Here is a 19,166-nt window from a genome sequence, read left to right as displayed (position 1 = left end):
GCCGTAACCGTACCCCACGTCGTACTTTGGGATAAGGGAGGAGTCTTGGGCCGACTCTCCACAGTTGGCCTCCCTGGAAGTCGCCAGCTTGGAGTTGGCTTATCTGGGAGTCGCCGCCTGGGACTCGGCATATCTTGGAGTCGTTCCTGGGACTCAGCCTGAGGGGCGCGGCCGGCCCTGATGTCTTGAAATGTCCTGGGCCCCGGGTTAGCCTACCCGTGGCCCATTACTCCGACAGCTGGCCAAGCAATCATAACACTGGAGCGTAATTGCCGGTTTAAGTCACTAAAGATGAAGTTGGGACGGCTCAAGCGCCACTGCAATGACATGGGAACCCTTATGGTAGCCTTGGTCAAATATGCCGATTCTGATAATACCAAGGATCCCGATTCTGATGAGGAGAAACCGGAGAAGGGAAAGAAGAACGACGGTGCAAAGGGACAGCATCACAACCAAGGAAGCCATGGGAATAATGGTAAGCGCAAAGCAGATAATTCAGATTTTGTGGCTAACACTAATATGTAGCATCGTAAAGGTAAACCGCCCCAGCGCGGTGGAGTTATGAATCTGGAACGACTGTTAAACCAGCCCTGCCCAAAGCCTGGGACCAAGGAGGTTCCAGCAACACATCTTAGGAAGGATTGTTTCATCATGAAGGAGTTCAAAAACTTTGATCTCTTCCGGTATGATTAGGGTCCGTCGGGCGGTTTAGGTCCAGGTTTTCATGGTGGCGGCGGTTCAAACTCTGGATTTCAGAATAATCAGGGCAACCAGAACAACCAAGGTGGCAATAATTAACAGAATAACCAGGGGAATCATCAACAATGAGGTTTTCAAAGTCACCCAAAGCAGTTGAATGGCGGGTAGTATCATGTGTTCACTACTAGCTTGTGCAAACGCGATCAAAAGCTTCACAAGAGGGCAGTTAATGTTGTTGAACCGGCAGTGCCACGTTACTTGCGGTGGTCCGAGCAGCCCATTGTGTGGAGCAGAGAGGATCATCCGCCCCGGTTTGACAATCCGGGTCATCTGGCTTTGGTGGTGGCACCTCAGGTGGGAGGTTATAAGTTTACCAAGGTGCTGATGGATGGAGGGAGCAGTATCAACATCCTGTACTATGAGACCTTCCGTCGCATGGGGTTGACAGACAAGAGTCATAAACCGTCAAACACTATTTTTCATGGTGTAGTACCAGGTAAATCGGCATATCCTGTTGGCAAGATCGCTTTGGAGGTTGTGTTTGGAGATGAGCACGATTCCAGGTCTGAAACATTGACCTTTGAAGTGGTGAAAATCCAAAGCCCATATCATGCACTGTTTGGACGGCCGGCTTACGTGAAGTTCATGGCAAGGCCCTGCTATATTTATTTACAGCTCAAAATGCCGGGTCATAAGGGGACCATCACAATTCACGGAAGTCATAAGATCGCTTTGGATTGCGAGGAGGGTGATGCGGCATATGCTGAGTCGGTTTGTGCTACAGAGAGCTGAAGTTCTATAAGGACAACGTTGATCCGGCAGACATGACCCCTCTGAAGAAGCCCACCACTGAGCATGACCCAACCCTGAAGTTCAAACCGGCTGATGAGACTAAACTTGTTTTTCCTGGCGATTCATCCAAACAGTTTAGCATCAGCACCAATCTGGATCCGAAATAGGAAAGTGCGCTCATCGAGTTCATTCGTGAGAATCGGGACATTTTTGCATGGAAGCCTTCTGACATTCCAGGTGTACCGAGGGAACTCGCTGAGCACACTCTCAATATTGATCCCAAGTTTAAACCGGTCAAGCTGTTTCTTTGTCGCTTTAACAAGGAAAGACGCAAGGCTATTGGGGAGGAGGTAGCCCGGCTGTTGGCTACTGGTTTTATCGCCAAAGTGTTTCACCCTGAGTGGTTGGCTAATCCGGTGCTAGTACTTAAGAAAAACGGCACGTGGCGCATGTGTGTGGACTACACAGATTTGAACAAGGCTTGTCCAGCAGATCCTTTTGCTCTCCCGCGCATTGATCAGATCATTGATGCGACGGCGGGCTGTGAGCGTCTGAGTTTCTTGGATGCTTATTAAGGTTATCATCAGATTAAAATGGCAGTTAAGGACCAGGAGAAGAAGGCCTTCATCACTCCCTTTGGAGCCTTCTGCTATGTTTCTATGCCCTTTGGGCTCAAGAGTGCCCAGGCAACTTATCAACGCTGTGTGCAAAATTGTCTTCACACTTAGATTGGGCGCAATGTTCATGCTTATGTGGATGACATTGTAGTAAAATCCAGGAAGATGGAGACATTGATAGATGATCTCAAGGAGAACTTTGACAATCTTCGGGTTTATAAGATGATGCTTAATCCGACAAGTGTGTTTTCAGTGTTCCGGCAGGCAAGCTCTTAGGTTTTCTGGTGTCCAACAGAGGCATTGAAGCTAATCCGGAAAAGATTAAGGCGATTACATCATTGGCTAAACTGGCCTGTATTAATGATGTTCAGTGTCTGGCAGGTCGAATTGCAGCCCTTATCCGGTTTATTAGCCGCTTGGGAGAGAAGGAGATCCCTCTATATCAGATGTTGAAGAAAACAGACACTTTTGTCTGGAGTGATGCGGCTGATGCGGCGCTTGAGGACTTGAAGCGGCAGTTAGCTGAACCGCCGGTCCTTGCTGCCCCGGTTGACAAGGAGCCCTTGTTACTATACGTTGCTGCTAATGCCCGTGCTGTCAGTGTGGAAATTGTGGTTGAGTGCAAGGAGGCTGGGAAGGAATATCCGGTTCAACGGCCGGTTTACTATATCAGTTATGTACTTATCGAGTCAGGGCAACGATATCCGCATTGGCAGAAGCTGGTATATGGGGTTTTTATGGCAAGTCGGAAGCTCAAGCAATACTTTCTAGGCCATCCCATCACAGTGGTCAATTCTGCTCCTTTGGGTGATATAATTCAGAACAGGGAGGCAACTGGCCGGGTTGCAAAGTGGGCAGTTGATCTTGGTCCACATGGGTTGAAGTATATGCCTCGAACGGCCATCAAATCTCAGGTGCTTGTTGACTTCATCAATGATTGGACCGAGTTGCAGGCACCAGAGGACAAACCGGATAACACATACTGGACTATTCACTTTGATGGATCCAGGCAATTGGAAGGCTCGGGGGCTGGAGTTGTCCTTACTTCCCCTCGAGGTGATAAAATTCGTTATGTTCTCCACTAAATGTTTCCTTGTACTAACAATGCAGCTGAGTACGAAGCGTTACTCCACGGTCTCCGTGTGGCCAAGGAATAGAATTTAAGCCGAGTATGATGCTTTGGAGACTCTGATCTGGTGGCCCAGCAAGTTTCTGGTACTTGGGATTCTAAGGATCCACTCATGGCGGCTTACAGACGCGAGGTGGATATTGTGGCGGGTCACTTTAAAGGTTATCAGGTTGAGCACATTGACCGGCGCAAAAATGAAGCAGCCAATGCTTTAAGCCGGCTGGGATCTCAGCGTAAACCGGTACCACCCAATACCTTTTTAGATATATGCATAACCCGTCTGTTAAGTTGCCTACAGAGGAGGATTTAGCTGTTCCTCATCCGGAGGCCCAATTGGTAGCCACTTTACATGTAATTACGGATTGGACGGTTCCATATTTGGCATATATGAACTAGGGAGAGCTGCCAGATGATGAGGTTCTAGCCAGACAGATAGTCTGGCGGTCCAAGTCCATGGTTATTCACAATGGCGAGTTACACCATTGCAGTGTTTCAGGCGTATTCCAACATTGTGTTTCTCCTGAAGAAGGACAAGAGATTCTACGTGAAATCCACGAGGGGGATTGTGGTCACCATGACGGTTCAAAGTCCCTGGTGCTTAAAGCTTTTCATCTGGATTCTATTGGTTGACAGCTCATGCTAATGCTGAGGATCTGGGAAAGCAGTGTGATGCTTGTCAGAAGTTTTCACGCCGAGCTCATGTTCCGGCTCAAGAGCTACGGATGATTCCCATCACTTGGCCGTTTACTACTTGGGGGCTTGATATGGTGGGACCTTTTAAGCGATCCAAGGATAAGAAGACCCACCTCTTGGTGGCGGTTGACAAGTTCATTAAATGGGTTGAAGCGGAGCCCATAAGCAAGTGTGACGCAGCTACGGCGGTTCAATTTATTAAAAAGATCATCTTCCGCTTTGGCTTTCCACACAGCATCATCATGGATAATGGCACAAACCTTTCTAAAGGTGAGATGGAGGACTTCTGTCAGAAAGAGCACATCCGGCTTGATATAGCATCCGTGGCTCACCCCCAATCTAATGGTCAAGCTGAGAGAGATAATCAAGAAATTTTAAAGGGTATCAAGCCCCGGTTCATGGTTCCTTTAAAGCGGACGCCAGGTTGTTGGGTGGAAGAATTACCTTCTGTGTTACGGAGCATCAACACCACTCCCAACAGATCAACGGGTTACACACCTTTCTTCATGGTTTACGGGGCAGAGGCGGTCCTCCCAAGCGATATCCCTCATGATTCGCCCCGGGTTGCTAATTATGTTGAAGCGGACAATGAGCAAGCACGCCAGGAGGCGTTGGACCTGTTAGATGAGAAGTGGGACATGGCTTTGGCTCGTTTGGTGGTTTATCAGCAAGACCTGCGGCGTGATCACAGCCACCGGGTTAAAACAAGAACCTTTCAAGAAGGCGATTTGGTGCTCCGGCTCATCCAGGATCAGACCGATATGCACAAGTTATCCTCACCTTGGGAAGGGCCCTTTGTGGTCAGCAAGAATCTGCACAATGGATCATACTACCTCATTAACGTTTGAGACAACTCACGCAGTTCTGAGGAGGAGACCCGGCGACCATGGAACATAGCTCTCCTTCGGCCTTACTACACCTGAGCTATAGGCTCTTCTTATGTACATATTTTGACAATGTATATATTATGATCAATATAATAAACTGGCATCCTTGCTATAAGCAGGGCCTCTGCCGTTTGTCTTCAATTATCTTTTGGTTACATGGGGGCTTCAGCTGACAAAGCGGAGTTCTGCCTGTTAAACCGGCTATCATGCCACAATACAGCTTGGGAGCTTCACACCCAAGGGGCCAAAGAGAGTTTGGATGATATGCACAGCTCAAACATAGGCACCCATTGAGCATAGCTCACACAAATTATTTGGGGGCTCTTTGTGCACTGCAACAAAGAGTTTGAAAGGACCCTTGTAATATGCTATCAAGCACGGCTTGGAAGCCTGGTGTATTCACCTAAAACCCCGGGTTAATCTGCCTTCATCCTTTACTTGTTCATCCTCTCTTTGGACTTCCTTCCCGCTAGTTGAACAGCCGGGGATCGGTGTGTGACAGGGAATTCGACCTTGGCAGGGGACGCACAATACTTAGAATTTTTCAGACGTTGACGCGATCAAAACACCCACTGGGCCAGCTGGCACGCAGCCGGTCGTGCAGCGAGTTGGGCGGGGAGGGTGCCGGATGGACTGATCCAGCCGCTTCTTCTTACCAGAGCTTTACGTGCCAGCGCGTTCGACCTTTGGTTCTTCCCAGCTGGACAGCTAGAGCCGGTCTGTGGCTTGGTGTGAAGAGAGGTCCTTGGCGATTCAGACACGTCGAAATGGACTAAGGGAGATGGTGGGGTGCGGTCGAGCCGGCTAGCCCCTGAGCCAGACGCGCAGACCCAGAGGGAGAGGGTAAAATCGTAAAGGTGTGTCGAACACAATGCTTTGAGAGAACATGAAAGGGTAGCCCCCGAGTATCGTTCGGGGTACCCGATGCTTTCATTAAACCCAAAAGGTAGCAATACATACGTGAATACGTCTAGCTGTAAAACGGGCGGAGGAGCTCTACTTTCCAAGGCCGGCTTGTCTCTTCACCGATTGTGTCTCTTTTGCACTCGTTCGGCTTCTACGCATCTATGAGGTAGTATGCATTTCAGTCGTAGAGAGCCTTGCTGATGATGATGGGGCCCTCCCAAGGGGAAGCCAGCTTGTGCTGGACGGCTGTTTGCTAAATGAGCCGGAGCACGAGGTCGCCCTTGCAAAAAGCGAGGGGCTTGATCTTCTTGTTGTGGTAGTGGCGCATGCCTTGCTGGTAAATGGCGGACCGACTGAGGGCCAGTAGGCGCGCCTCCTCGAGCAGGTTGACACCGTCTTCGCGGGCTTCCTTGGCATCGGCCTCTGTGTACATGGTTACCCGAGGCAAGTCAAACTCGATGTTGGTGGGAATAATTGCTTCAGCTCCATAGACGAGGGAGAACGGGGTGAACCCGATCGAATGGTTGGTCGTCGTCTGAAGACTCCAGAGGATGGTTGGCAGCTCATCGAGCCAGCTGCCATGTGAGTGCACGAGGGGCTCGGTGAGTCGCGGCATAATTCCGGCTAGGATCAGGCTGTTTGCCCACTCGACCTGGCCATTGGATTGGGGATGTGCAACGGAGGACAAGTCGAGCCGGATGCTGGCCGTGGAGCAGTATTGAGCCAGTGCTCCCTTGGCGAAGTTGGTGCCGTTGTCCGTGATGATGTTGTGCGGGACGCCGTAGCGAACCACGATGTCTTTGACGAATCGTACGGTCGTTAGCCTGTCGAGTTTCTTGATCGGCCTTTCCTGGATCCACTTGGTGAACTTATCAACGGCCACCAGCAGGTGCGTCATGCCGCCTCTGGCAGTTTTGAAGGGCCCCACCATGTCGAGCCCCCAGACGACAAAGGGTCAAGTGATCAGGATGGTTTGGAGGGCTGAGACTGGCTGGTGGATGCGTTTGCGGAAGCGTTGGCAGCCGTCGCACTTGAGGACCAGCTGCTCGGCGTCCTTCAGGGCTGTGGGCCAAAAGAAGTTGTGGCGGAAAGCCTTGTCCACCAGGGACCTCGAGGCGGCATGGTGCCCGCACTCGCCCTGGTGGATGTAGAGGAGGATCTCTATCCCCTTGTCTCGCTCCATGCATCGCTGGAACACGCCTGTCGCGGTGCGCTTGACGAGCTCGTGGTTGATGATGTTGTAGGCAGATGCCCGGCGCTGCACTTGGCGGGCCTCGGTTTCGTCCATGGGGAGCGCTCTGCTCTCCAGGAAGGCGAGGATTAGTTGGGCCCAAGACAGACCCGTCACCATCGTGAAGACGACCACTTGGATGGGGTCCGGGGCGGTAGCCCCCGAGCTGGAACCGGCAGCCGCCAAGGCCTGCTTGGGGCCGGCAGCCCCCGGGATCGTGCCGGCAGCCCCCAAGGCCAGATTGACAGCCCCCAAGGCTAGGTCGGGGCCGGCGGCTGTTGAGGACAGGGCAGCATCCCCCGCGCTAAGGCCTCCAGGACGAAGATGGACTCAGAGTCAGGAGACGGCTTGATGGACGGCTTCTGCAAGTGTTCGAGGGAAACGCCAGGTGGGATCTCCTGCTGGGTAGACCCTATCTTGGCCAGCATGTCGGCAACCTCATTGTCCGCACGGGGGGGGGGGGCATGGAGGAACTTGCATCCGTCAAATCTGCCAGTGAGCTACTGGACCAGGAAGCAGTAGGTGGCCATGTTGGTGTCTCGGGTGTCCCACTCACCGGAGACCTGTTGCACCACCAAGTCCGATTTGCCGTAGCAGAGGATGCGCCGGATGCCAATTTCTTTGGCCAACCGGAGGCTGTGACGAGCGCTTTGTACTTGGCAACATTGTTGGAGGCAATGAAGTGGATGTGAAAGTGCGTACCGCAACCGGTCGCCCTTGGGGGAAGACAACACGCTCCCAGCCCGAAGCGCATCTTGGAGCTGTCGAAATGCATGTGCCAGTGCATTGAGTCGGGTGCCCGCGGTAGGTACTAGGTCTTTGTCCAGTCAACGGGGAAGTCGGCCAGCACCTCGGACTTGATGGTGGTGCGAGGCTTCAGAGGATAGTGTGGCTGGCTAGCTCGATGGCCCACTTGGCCACCCGGCCGGAGGTATCTCGGCAGCCCATCATCTCACCGATGGGGGCCGTGCTCACCATGGTGGTGGTGTGCTCCTAGAAATACTGCTTTAGCTTCTTGGCGGTGAAGTACACGCCGTAGCACATCTTCTGGTCGTGGGGGTAGTTCTGCTTGGTGGCGGAGAGCACCTCGCTTAGATAGTACACCGGACGCTGGACCGGCTGAACCTTGCCCTCTTTCGGGTGCTCGACCACCAGCGCCATGCTGACGCCCGTGAGGTGGCAGGAATGTACAACAAAAGAGGCTCCTTATCAGCCGACGCAACCAGGATGGGTGGGGTGGAGAGCATGCGCTTGAGGTCGCGGAAGGCCTCGTCCTCCTAGTCGTTCCACTCGAACACCGACATCTTCTTCATCAACTGATACAGGGGCAGGGCCCTCTCGCCCAACCGGCTGAGAAGCCAGCTGAGAGAGGCCAAGCAGTCGGTGAACTTTTGGACATCTCGCAGCGAAGCCGGATTGCACATGCGCTCGATGGCCTTGATCTTCTCCGGATTGGCCTCAATGCCATGCTCTGAGACAAGGAATCCGAGTAGCTGGCCTGCTGGCATGACGAACACATACTTCTTCAGGTTGATCTTGATCTGATATCGGCGCAGATTGGCGAAGGTTTCCTTGAGGCTAGGATCATGAGGTGTTGCATGGTCTTCATCACGATGTCGTCAATATAGACATGCATGTTGCGGCCGAGTTGCTGCAGCAGGCACTTCTGCATGCAGCACTGGAAGGTGGTGCCTGCATTCTTGAAGCCAAACTACATGGTGATGTAGCAGTACGCCCCAAAGGGTGTGATGAAGGATGTATTGAGGACGTCAGTCGGGTCCAGCTTGATCCAGTGGTAGCCGGAGTAGGCGTCCAGAAAGGAGCTCACAGTCGGCTATGGAGTCGATCACTTGATCCATCCACGGCAGGGCAAAAGGATCCTTGGGGCATGCCTTGTTCAGGCTAGTGTAGTCGATACACATGCGCCAGGTGTCGTTCTTATTCGGGACGAGGACTAGACTGGCTAGCCACTCGGGGTGTAACACTCCATGATGAAGCCGTCTTTGAGCATCCGGGTGATCGCCTCACCAATGGTTCTTCGCTTCTCCTCGGAAAAGCGACATAGCGGCTGAAGGACAGGCTTAGGGTCCTTGCGGACGTGAATTTTGTGCTCGGCGTACTCCCTTGGAACACCCGGCATGTACTTGGGGGACCATCCAAAGATATCCCGATTCTCACGGAGGAAGTCAACGAGCTTGCCTTCCTATTTGCTGCTGAGGTGGGTTCCCACAATAATGTACTGGCTATAGTTGGGGCCAGCCGGGTCGAGTGGGACCTTCTTGGTATCCTTGGACGGCTAGAACGAGGCCTCCCCATCCGACTCCTTGGCCGGAGCCGGCACGGTCGGCCGCTCGCCAGCAACCGCCACGATCTGGTCGAGCTGGCGCCTCCCCTCAGCGATGACCAACGACTCGGCCAGCTTGGAGCCGGCTCGGACACACTCTAGGAATTTCTTGTAGTCATCAACGATGGTGATGAGGCCCTTGGGACCCGACATATTCAGCTTCAGGTAGGCGTAGTGGGGAACTGCCATGAACTTTGCTAGCGCGGGCCGGCCCAGCAACGCGTGGTAGGGGCTGGCCAGGTCGACCACCTCGAACCCGATCGGGGAGCAGGACAGGCCCGACACGATGTCGTCGAACACCGTCCGGTATGGATCCAGCTGCCACGCCTCGATGCCAAGCTTGGTCATGGTGTCGCGGTAGAGGAAGTTGATGCTGCTGCAGCCGTCGATGAGGATTTCCGAGAAGCGGCAGGTGCGCTTCTCAGCAACAATGGTGGGGTCGAGAATGAGAGCGTAGCCACCCGGTGTCGGCATGAAGGCCGGATGGTCCTCCCGTGTCCAGCTAAGCAAGCGATCCGACCAGTGCATGTACTGAGGCACGGCCAGGACCATGGTGTTCACTTCCTGCTGAATCAGGCGCTCATTGTGCTCGTCGCCACCTTCGCTGGTGAAGACGATGTAGTAAGCGTTCGGGTTGGGGAAGGTGTCCTCGCGCATAGTGCCAGCCGCCGGGTGCGGTGATACGTCTCCAATGTATCTATAATTTTTGATTGTTCCATGTTGTCATATTATCATTCTTGGATGTTTTACAATCATTTTATAGTCATTTTATATCATTTTTGGTACTAACCTATTGACATAGTGCCCAGTGATAGTTGTTGTTTTTTGCTTGTTTTTTACATCGCAGGAAATCAGTGCCAAACGGAGTCCAAACGTAGCGAAACTTTTCGTGGATTTTTTCTGGACCAGAAGACACCGTATGGGCCAATAAAGTACTTGAGGGGTACTTCGAGGGGAGCACAACCCACTAGGGACCGCCCACCTCGGTGGCCTCCCGCACCACCTCTTTTCTCTATATATACCCCAATATTTCAGAAACCATAGGGGAATTGACGAAAAATCAATTCCAGCCGCCGCAAGTTCCAGAAACACCAGATCCAATCTAGACACCATCGCGGAGGGGTTCATCATGTCCATTGGTGCCTCTCTGATGATGCGTGAGTAGTTCCTTGTAGACCTATAGGTCCGTAGTTAGTATCTAGATGGCTTCCTATCTCTCTCTTGATTCTCAATACAATGGTCTATTGGAGATCCATATGATGTAAGTCTTTTTGCGATGTGTTTGTTGGGATCCGATGAACTTTGAGTTTATGATCAGATCTATGTTTTTATCCATGAAAGTTATTTGAGTCTTCTTTGATCTCTTATATGCATGATGGATTATAGCCTCGTATTTGTTCTCCGATATTTGGGTTTTGTTTGGCCAACTTGATCTATTTATCTTGCAATGGAAAGAGGTGCTTTATGATGGGTTCGATCTTACGGTGCTTGATCCCAGTGATAGAAGGGGAAACGACATGCATGTATCCTTGCTATTAAGGATATCAAGATGGGGTCTATTTCTACATAAATAGATCTTGTTTACATCATGTCATCGTTCTTATTGCATTGCTCCATTTTTCCATGAACTTAATATTCTAGATGCATGCTCGATAGCGGTCGATGTGTGGAGTAATAGTAGTAGATGCAGGCAGGAGTCAGTCTACTAATCTTGGACGTGATGCCTATATAATGATCATTGCCTGGATGTCGTCATGATTATTTGAAGTTCTATCAATTGCCCAACAGTAATTGTTTTCCCACTACTTGCTTTTTTTCTCGAGAGAAGCCACTAGTGAAACCTACGACCCATAGGTCTCTTCTTTAATATATTTGCCTTCGTGATCTATTTTATTTGCTTTTATTTCCAGATCTATTAAACCAAAAATACAAAAATACCTTTCTGCACTTTATTTTATTTGCGATCTATTTATCGTATCTATTACAACTTTATCACGTCTTCTTGCCAATTTGTGGCATCATTAGCCGAAAGGGATTGACAATCCCTTTAACACGCCGGGTTGCGAGTATTTGTTATTTGTGTGCAGGGGTTGTTTAAGTTGTGTTGCTTGGTTCTCCTACTTGTTCGATAACCTTGGTCTCATCACTGAGGGAAATACCTATCATCGCTGTGCTGCATCATCCATTCCTTTTTGGGGAAATAACGACGTAGTTCAAGCAGGCATCAAAAGGAATTTCTGGCGCCATTGCCGGAGAGGATCACGTCAAGATAGTCTCTCGTCAACACGCTTTCTGATGCCGTTGCCGGGGAGACATCATCAACATCAACCAGGTTCCTAATCACAACTCTCATCTCCTCGCAATTTACATTATTTGCCATTTGCCTCTCGTTTTCCTCTCCCCCACTTCACAATTTTTTTCCATTTTATTCGCCCTATTTTTCGTCCGCTGTTTTCTCGTCAAATCTGTTTTTGAGTGCAATCTTGTTGACCACTTTTTGTCGTTATGGATGGTTCTTCCTCTATTGCGCATACCCCTGAGAACAAGGTTCTTAACTTTAAACAAAGGGGAGGGGAGAATTTAAAAGATGCTTGGTATAGGATTTGCAATGCTCATAATAGATCTATCCCTAAGCAATCTATCGTTGTCCTTCTTTGCTGTTTTTATGTGAGCATCACCACTAGGGATAGATTCATCCTAGATACGATTACCGGTGGAAATTTCTTGATGTGTCCTTCTCTTGATGCCTTTATTGCTTTGGGAAATTTAGTGGGTTCACCACCACTCATGATCAATGAAACATTTTTTATTCTTGAGCATGTTATGGAAAGACTAGATGCTATTGAAAAGAAAATGCTTACCCAAGAACATATTGAAAACTTGGATAAAAAGATGCAAAATTTTGCTACTAAAATTGGGTCAAAAGCGGGATAAGTTTTTAAGTTGTTAAAAGAAAAGGGGACTATAATTCATGAAAGAATCGAAGAAAGCCCGACTAGGATTGATAAACTGGAAGAAATTTTTACTTATCTAAGTGCGACTTTTGCTTCCACCAAAACTCCCGTAAATATTGGTAAGACTACTCAAGTTACTAAAAAAAGGGTGCAACTTCTAGCAATAATAAAGGAGATCTTAAGATGATTAGTATCCATCCCAATTTTATTGAAGTTATAAGAGACCCTCCTTGCAAAAATGGGTTTTTCAATCTCGTGCCTAGAAGTATTGTCGTTGAGAATTTATATGCAAAATCCTTGAAAAATTCTAAGTGTTTGATCGAAGAGTTGGAGTCTAAATATGACAAAACTTAGAACCTACGCGTTATGCCTAGTTAAGGGCATAAGACGATAGCGCTTGTTGGGAGGCAACCCAACTTGCATCTTTGTGCTTTTTGGTTTTCTTGCTGCTTTCAATAAAATACCAATTATGCCCCTGATTAGATGTGTTTTTGTGGTTTAAAATAGTATTTGTGCCAAGCAAGGCCTTTGGGAGGATTTGGGTGAGAGTTGATTTGATCTTGCTGAAAAACAGAAACTTTTATTCTCATGAAATTATTTTTCATTTTTATCAGAAGAGCGATTTTGAGCTGATTCTTTCTGCAGAAGATGAATAAACTAATTATTCACGTCGTCCTAATTTTTAAGAATTTTTGAAGTTACAGAAGTATTCCAAGTAGTCAGATTTCTACAGACTGTTCTGTTTTTTGACAGATTCTGTTTTCTTTGCGCTGTGTGCTTGTTTTGATGATTCTATGGTTTTCTTTGAAGAGATTTTGCCATAAAAAAGTTGGAATACAGTAGATATAATGCAAAATTAAATATTAATGGGTTTGCAACAATACTTATTGTAGTGGTTTGCTTTCTTATACTAACGGATCTCACGAAGGTTTTGTTGAGTTTTCTGTGATTGAAGTTTTCAAGTTTTGGGTGATCTTATGATGGTTGAAGGAATAAGGATTAGAAAAAGGATAAGGTTGGGGATTCCCTAGGAACCCCAAGATAATATTCAAGATGTAGCAAGCAACTAAGCTTGGGGATGCCCCCGAGTGGCATCCCCTCTTTCTTCTAACAATCATCGGTATTTTACTTGGAACTATATTTTTATTCGTCACATATTATGAGTTTTGCTTGGAGCGTATTTTATGATATGAGTCTTTTCTTGTTTTGCTTTGTGTTTTAAGTCTTGAATCCTTGCTGGACACACCTTTTTGAGAGAGCCAAAAAATTACGCTATGCTTCACTTAAATTTTTAGAGCCTTGGAATTGCTCTAGTGCTTCACTTATATCTTTTTGAGCACGGTGTGCTTTGTTATTTTTGAAGAAATGCTCTCATGCTTCACTTAGATTTATTTGGGAGTTCGTAAGTTTTTTAATAAATTCTTTCTCGCTTCACTTAAATTATTTTTGAGAGAAAAGAAATATTATGCTCATGTTCTTCACTTAAATTTGTTTGAGCTTATCAAAAGCAACATATGAAAATAGTCCCGAAGTGATAGATATCCAAGGAGGATATAATAAAACCTTTCATGAAGATCATTGGACAAAATAAACTTGGTTCTTAGTAACGGTTTTGAGATATGACGATGTGATATGTGAGTCATGTTGATGAGTAATTATGCTTTAGTAAGAATATTGGTGTTAAGGTTTGTGATTCCCTATGCAAGCACAAAAGTCAATATTTATGCAATGAAATTACATCCTACTTATGGTGCATTATTTGGTGTTACTTATGCTTAATGCTTGGGTACGGGAAATTTTGTTTCTTGGTTGGATGCTTCTCAATCTTTTTGCTAGCCTTCAATTTGCACTAAGTATGATCACTACCTATGCATCCAAAACCCTTTAAACTAGTTTTGCCATATGAGTCCACTATACCTACCTATATGCGGTATTTCAATGCCGTTCTAAGCAAATTTGCATGTGCCATCTCTACTTTTCAAAATAAATTTCTCTTTTGTGTTCTCATACTGCTCGTGAGGCGGTGAGGGGTGGCCAATGTTTTCCATGCTAGATGTGTTATTCTCACGATGAGTGTTTATGCACTTGTCATTGCACGAGAGTACGACAAAGGTATTAGGGATGCCTAGTCCCAAAATGAAAAATGAATTTACTTTATGTTGTCAAATAATAAATTCCTTAGAAAGTGTTGGTATGGAGGGCACCCGTTGATACAGTTAGCCATGGAAAGTGAAAGTATTGTGGAAAAACGAATAAACTTTATTTTCTGTTTGGGAACTGCCTTTGATGTATCTAGCATGGAAAGTATTGGAAACTCTAAGTCGTTTTCGTTGGTGGGAAAAGTATGCCTCCCAAAATGTTTTTATCTCTCAATTTTCGCTTTGAGCTCTTGCACCTCTACAAATCCCTACTTCCCTCTGCGAAGGGCCTTTCTTTTTACTTTATGCAATTTTTATTTTGAATTTGAGTCTCCATCTTCTCTTATAAAGCACCAACTAAGGGGCACTATGATCGTATTTGAGCATTGGGTGTAGCTAATATTCGAGTGTGTTTCATGAATGGATCAATGATTGAGCATGATGGGCTAGGGATAACTTGCTTTAGTGTTGATATTTTGAAAGACATGGTTGCTTGTTGATATGCTTGAGTATTAAAGTCTTCATGTCAAAACTAGACTATTGCTTTGAACCATGTAAAAGTCCAAATATCCATGCTACAAAGAAAAGATCATGTGATGAACATGTTAGGCAGCATTCCACATCAAATATTCTGTTTTTATCATTTACCTACTCGAGGATGAGTAGAAATTAAGCTTGGGGATGCTGATATGTCTCCAACGTATCTATAATTTTTGATTGTTCCATGTTGTTATATTATCATTCTTGGATGTTTTACAATCATTTTATATCATTTTTTGGTACTAACCTATTGACATAGTGCCCAGTGTCAGTTGCTGTTTTCTGCTTGTTTTTTACATCGCAGGAAATCAATACCAAATAGAGTCCAAACACAGTGAAACTTTTTGTGGATTTTATTGGACCAGAAGACACCGTATGGGCCAAGAAAGTACCTAAGGGGTGCTTCGAGGGAAGCACAACCCCCCAGGGTGCGCCTGGGGGCCCAGGCATGCCCAGGTGGGTTGTGCCCACCTCGGTGGGCTCCCACACCACCTCTTTGCTCTATAAATACCCCAATATTCCAGAAATCCTAGGGGAGTTGACGAAAAATCAATTCCAGCCGCCGCAAGTTCCAGAAACACCAGATCCAACCTAGACACCATCGCGGAGGGGTTCATCATGTCCATTGGTGCCTCTCCGACGATGCGTGAGTAGTTCTTTGTAGACCTATGTGTCTGTATTTAGTAGCTAGATGGCTTCCTCTCTCTCTCTCTCTCTCTCTTGATTCTCAATACAATGGTCTCTTGGAGATCCAGATGATGTAAGTCTTTTTGCGGTGTGTTCGTTGGGATCCGATGAACTTTGAGTTTATGATCAGATCTATGTTTTAATCCATGAATGTTATTTGAGTCTTCTTTGATCTCTTATATGCATGATTGATTATAGCCTCATATTTCTTCTCCAATATTTGGGTTTTGTTTGGCCAACTTGATCTATTTATCTTGCAATGGGAAGAGGTGCTTTGTGATGGGTTCAATCTTATGGTGCTTGATCCCAGTGATAGAAGGGGAAACGACACATATGTATTGTTGCTATTAAGGATAACAAGATGGGGTCTATTTATACATAAATAGATCTTGTCTACAACATGTCATTGTTCTTATTGCATTACTCCATTTTTCCATGAACTTAATACACTAGATGCATGCTGGATAGCGGTCAATGTGTGGAGTAATAGTAGTAGATGCAGGCAGAAGTCGGTCTACTAATCTTGGACGTGATGCCTATATAATGATCATTGCCTGGATATCGTCATGATTATTTGAAGTTCTCTCAATTGCCCAACAGTAATTGTTTTCCCACCGTTTGCTATTTTTCTCGAGAGAAGCCACTAGTGAAACCTATGGCCCCGGGGTCTCTTATTTAGTATATTTGCCTTCACAATCTATTTTATTTGATTTTATTTTCAGATCTATTAAACCAAAAATACAGAAATACCTTGCTGCACTTTATTTTATTTGCGATCTATTTGTCCTATCTATTACAACTTTATCACGTCTTCTCGCCAATTTGTGGCATCGTTACCCGAAAGGGATTGACAACCCCTTTAACACGTCGGGTTGCGAGTATATGTTATTTGCGTGCAGGGGCTATTTATGTTGTGTTGCTTGGTTCTCCTACTGGTTTGATAACCTTGGTCTCATCACAGAGGGAAATACCTACAGTTGTTGTGCTGCATCATCCCTTCCTCTTTGGGGAAATACCTACGTAGTTCAAGCAGGCATCATATAGTAGCGGAGGGGGCGGAGGCGGCTGCCCGCACCTGACGCCAGAGGAGGGGCGAAGGGAGATCGCCACTCATTAGGCGCCGAGCATTTGCGCACCGTCGGAGCGTGTGGATGGACGGCCTCGTGCCACTGTGGTGCTTGCAGGGAGCATCGAGCATCTACTCAAAACTCATGGCGGGTTGCCAGGCGGTCTTGTCGGTTTGCTGATGCCAGTCACCGCCCTGCTCGGCGGGAGGCGCCTGCTCGGCCGCAGCGACAAGGCAGTTGTCATAACGGGGAGCCGGCTACTCTCACTTGCGTTTGTTGCCAGGGTGGTTTTTCTACTGGCGGTTGTTCTCGCCAGCCGGCTTGGGGGCGGCGCCGTGAATGTCCACCACGACTTGGACCTTCATGGCGGTGACCGTGGCGTACTTTTCCGCCTTGCCATAAGCGCGGCCATGGTGGTCGGCTCAGAGCACAGGAGGTTGTGCTTGAAAAAGGTTTCGTCTCGACACCCATCCATGAAGTATTGGATGGCCTGGACCTCGTGGACCCCCTCGCAGTTGTTCCAGAGCTCGGTCCAGCGCATGAGGTACTAGCGGTCAGTGATACGTCTGCAACGTATCTATAATTTTTGATTGTTCCATGCTATTATATTATCTGTTTTGGATGTTTTATATGCATTAATATGCCATTTTGTATTATTTTTGGGACTAACCTAACCAAGAGCCCAGTGCCAGTTTCTATTTTTTCCTTGTTTTTGAGCCTCGCAGAAAAGGAATATCAAACGGAGTCCAAACAGAATAAAGCCTTCGCGATGATTTTTTTGGACCAGAAGGCACCCATGAGACTTGGATACCAAGTCAGAAGAGCCACAAGGCGGCCAGAAGGGGGAGGGCGCGCCCAGGGGGGTAGGGTGCACCCCCTACCTTGTGGGCCCCTTGGTGACCCCCTGACATAGATCTTCCTCCTATATATTCACATATATTCCCAAACCACCAGAGACATCCACGAAAATACTTTTTCACCGCCGCAACCTTCTGTTACCGTGAGATCCCATCTAGGGGCCTTTTCGGCATCCTGTCGGAGGGGGATTCGATCACGGAGGGCTTCTACATCAACTCTATTGCCCTTCGATGAAGCATGGGTAGTTTACCTCAGACCGATGGGTCCATAGCTAGTAGCTAGATGCCTTCTTCTCTCTCTTTGATTCGCAATACCATGTTCTCCTCGATGTTCTTGGAGATCTATCTGATGTAATCTTCTTTTGCGGTGTGTTTGTCGAGATCCGATGAACTGTGGATTTTTGATCAGTTTACCTATGAATATTATTTGAATCTTCTCTGAATTATTATATGCATGATTTGATATCTTTGTAATTCTCTTTGAACTATCTGTTTAGTTTGGCCAACTAGATTTGTTTTTCTTGCAATGGGAGAAGTGCTTAGCTTTGGGTTCAATCTTGCGGTGTCCTTTCCAAGTGACAGTAGGGGAAGCAAGGCACATATTGTATGTTGACATCGAGGATAAAAAGATGGGGTTTGCATCATATTGCTTGAGTTTATTCCTCTACATCATGTCGTCTTACTTAAAGCGTTACTCTGTTCTTCATGAACTTAATACTCTAGATGCAGGCAGGAGTCGGTCGATGTGTGGAGTAATAGTAGTAGATGCAGGAAGGAGTCGGTCTACTTGACACGGACGTGATGCCTATATTTCATAATCATTGCCTTGGATATCGTCATAACTTTGCGCTTTTGTATCAACTGCTCGACAATAATTTGTTCACCCACCGTATTATTTGCCATCTTGAGAGAAGCCTCTAGTGAAAGCTATGCCCCCCGGGTATATTTTCCATCATATTATTTTCTGATCTACTATTTTGCAATCTTTTACTTTCAGATCTATAAACCAAAAACCCAAAAATATTTTATCTTTTGTTTATCTATCTCTATCAAATCTCACTTTTGCAAGTGATCGTGAAGGGATTGACAACCCCTTTATCGCATTGGGTGCAATTTGTTTGATTGTTTGTGTATGTATTGGTGACTTGTGTGTTGTCTCCTACTGGATTGATACCTATGTTCTTTAACAGAGGGAAATACTTATCTCTACTTTGCTGCATCACCCTTTCCTCTTCAAGGAAAAAACCAACGCAAGCTCAAGAAGTAGCAGGAAGAATTTCTGGTGCCGTTGTTGGGGACATCTACGCCAAGTCAAGAAATACCAAGTACCCATCATAAAACTCTAATATCTTGCATTATATTATTCCCCATTTGTCTCTTGTTTTCCTCTCCCCCACTTCTAAAATGATTTTCGAATATATTCGCCCTTTTCTTCGCCCTTCTTCCGTTCGTCTTTTCATTTGTTTTTTTGTTTGCCCATTTTCTAGATTGGTTTGTTTTCACTATGTCTGTGTCTGGGGAGATTATCATTGAAATGGATAGTAGTAATGATGAGGGAAACTTTGATGATTTTTCTAATATTAATCCTCATAAAGAATCTACTACCTTGCACACTAAAAAACTCT

Source organism: Triticum dicoccoides, chromosome 6B (genome assembly GCF_002162155.2).
Source record: "Triticum dicoccoides isolate Atlit2015 ecotype Zavitan chromosome 6B, WEW_v2.0, whole genome shotgun sequence".
Taxonomy (NCBI): Eukaryota; Viridiplantae; Streptophyta; class Magnoliopsida; order Poales; family Poaceae; genus Triticum; species Triticum dicoccoides.
Note: the sequence above shows the minus strand (reverse complement) of the source record.